The sequence below is a fragment of the Octopus bimaculoides genome, chromosome 8 (assembly GCF_001194135.2).
Source record: "Octopus bimaculoides isolate UCB-OBI-ISO-001 chromosome 8, ASM119413v2, whole genome shotgun sequence".
Lineage (NCBI taxonomy): Eukaryota > Metazoa > Mollusca > Cephalopoda > Octopoda > Octopodidae > Octopus > Octopus bimaculoides.
The window spans coordinates 30,723,240-30,725,997 of NC_068988.1; positions in this window are offsets into that span (position 1 = coordinate 30,723,240).

Consider the following 2,758-nt stretch of genomic DNA (forward strand, 5'->3'; position numbering starts at 1 on the left):
AGTTCCAAATCAAAAGAAAAACAAAATTGAGAGACAAATAAGAGATGGTTTAGGGTGCAGTGAGAAAATTTAGAGAAATATATCATTGTAACAGAATACACAGAGCTTGAAATCTTATTGTTGCTGTTGTTGCTGTTGTTGTTAAACTACAGGCTTTTATTGAGTAACTTCTTTTATCAATGAAAGTGCAGGCATAGTCCTCCCGTCTCTTTGTTTTTCCTTGAGCAATAAGGACCATATTATACCATAATATTTTATACTAATAAAATGTCTTCTACAATTGGTTAAGTGAGACATGATAAAGTTGTGATTGTAATTTCTAATACTTTTACCAACAACTTAGGGTTAGTCTTTCTCATGAGCATGTAATATAAAAATGTATGAAGAATAAAGGCTCCGGAACTTACTACATGGCTATATTTGAATGCAGTTCGTTGAAGATTATCATACTCAACGTAGCTTCTAAAAATGACTTACCATTAATTGAAACTTCACCTGTAATTGGAAGACAAACCGTATGCCTTAATGTCAATTACTTTACAAGACATGTAAGGGAGAAAAGTATGAAATTATTAGTTTATTTAAGATTTAATTGTATCATGTAGTAAGATGTGTCTGTAGGTGACAACCAGAGCATGTTTCTATATTATTAGAACTCCTCAACATAGCCGAACCTATTAACTGTTCTGTTTTACTCGTTACATTATGTTAACCTTCATGCAATCTGATGCTTTTGGGGCAGAATGTACCCTAGATAAATTTTCCAGTCATGCATCTTTATATATAATCTGTCCCTTTATTTGAAGTGTATCATTTCAGCATTGTAATATGAAGCGTCTTTGAGTTGAGAAACATATGGATCTCTTTATTGATACTGGTTTTGTAGGGAATGCCCAGTTATTACAACGCGCATAATATCTGGTTGTCATAAAGAAGTATTCAGTTATTTTAGAGACTAGCATTAATGATGGTTGTAGTTGCTAAGCTCTAAATAATTCTGAAAGCATACTAAACACTGAGAAGAATTACGTTGTGTGTGCTTAGGTGTACGTTGAAAGCTATTTGGCTAAACTTCCTTGCTGATTGATCGTCCACAGTTGTTCACGAGCAGTGGAAAATTATTGATGAGTGATAGTGTTGTTTGAATAAGATTACGATGACAAGTTTCCATTGGAAAATATTTTGGCAGATATTCATAGCCATATGTTATTGATATGTGTTGTCAGTCGACGTAAACTATGTAAGAGTGGAGCATGGGTCAGTTGAATAAGAATGAATTTCTATTGAAAATTGCAGTGGGGTTAGCATGGTGTGTGTGTATTTAGCTGTGTATGTATATGAATCAATTTATCTAACCATTTATCTTATAATCTGTTCCCTCCTCTCTGTTTTCGGATCTGGAATTAAATGGTGTAGTAGAATGGCAGACTACCCTCTTCGGATTGAGCAGCTGTTTCGTGGATTTTGGCATCTATCCCGTTGAAATATTCTGCACTAGCCAGATTAATTCTGATCTCGACAGACAAATGGAATGCAGCTCTTGATTTTATTTTTCATCTTTTCTTTCTTTTTCCGTTTTTATTCATCTCTTGTTTTCTCGCTCTACTTTTTGAATCAACCCTCTTCCCATTTTTCCTCCATTTTGTTCCTTTCGGGATTTTATCCCTAATTTTGATAACGACTTTACCTAGCATAAAATAATTCAGAAACCAATTGGTCCGGGAAAGAGATAGTAAAAGTTTTTATTTTTCATTTCGTTCTTTCGGGATTTATCTCTAATTTTGTGGTTCTAGAACCTAGCTGTTCTTTCTAGCGTAAGGAATCCCATGAGTGTATTCTCTCATGTATTTAAATATACACTGTACCTTATGAGTAATTCATAGTCTTTGGACTAAACTTTTATACGCTAGGTCACTTGGAGGTGAACATTTTATTAATTTACATTTCCTATTGATATGATTAAGTATACATACATACATACATACATACATACATACATACATATATATATATATATATATATATATATATATATATATATTTGCCGAGCCGCTAATTTACGGGACGTAGACACGCCAACGTCGGTTGTCAAGCGATGGTGGTGGTGGTGGGGGGGACAAACACAGACACACAAATCTCGCAAATGAATGTCATATATGGACGGGGGTAAAATGTGGTTTACCCTCAATTGATACGGCAAATTTCTTATCTGTCGTATATATATACAAATATATGCAGCCCCTTATTCTTTACAGATGCTAAAAAATTATTTTAAACGTTAAGTTTATATTTTGAAATGTAATGAGATAATCATCATCGACATTGTGAGTGCAAATAAACTGTTGGTATAATTCCATATTTAAAAGTTAACTAGATTATAATGCAGGCGGAAAATATGGCTACTTAAGCGTGTAAAATATTTATGCTACAACTGCTTAGAAGAAGATACAAAATATACCTGTAACAAATCAATCAGCAATGGTTATCTATTGATTGTAATTATTAATTTTTTTCATTAGCTTAATATTATTAATTGAGCAGTCTATGTCTCAACGTTTACAGTGTTACGTGGACATTACTTGTTTGAACTTGTTACTCTCATATATTCATGAGCATCTTTCCCTATTCTTTATATTCTCTTTATATGGGAGTTGATCAAGGACGTGTCAGATTTATCATTATTCTTTGTCAAACGATCTTTAATGAAAATTCATGCATATACATATACCTACATACATAGTTACATAGTAAGAAAGGT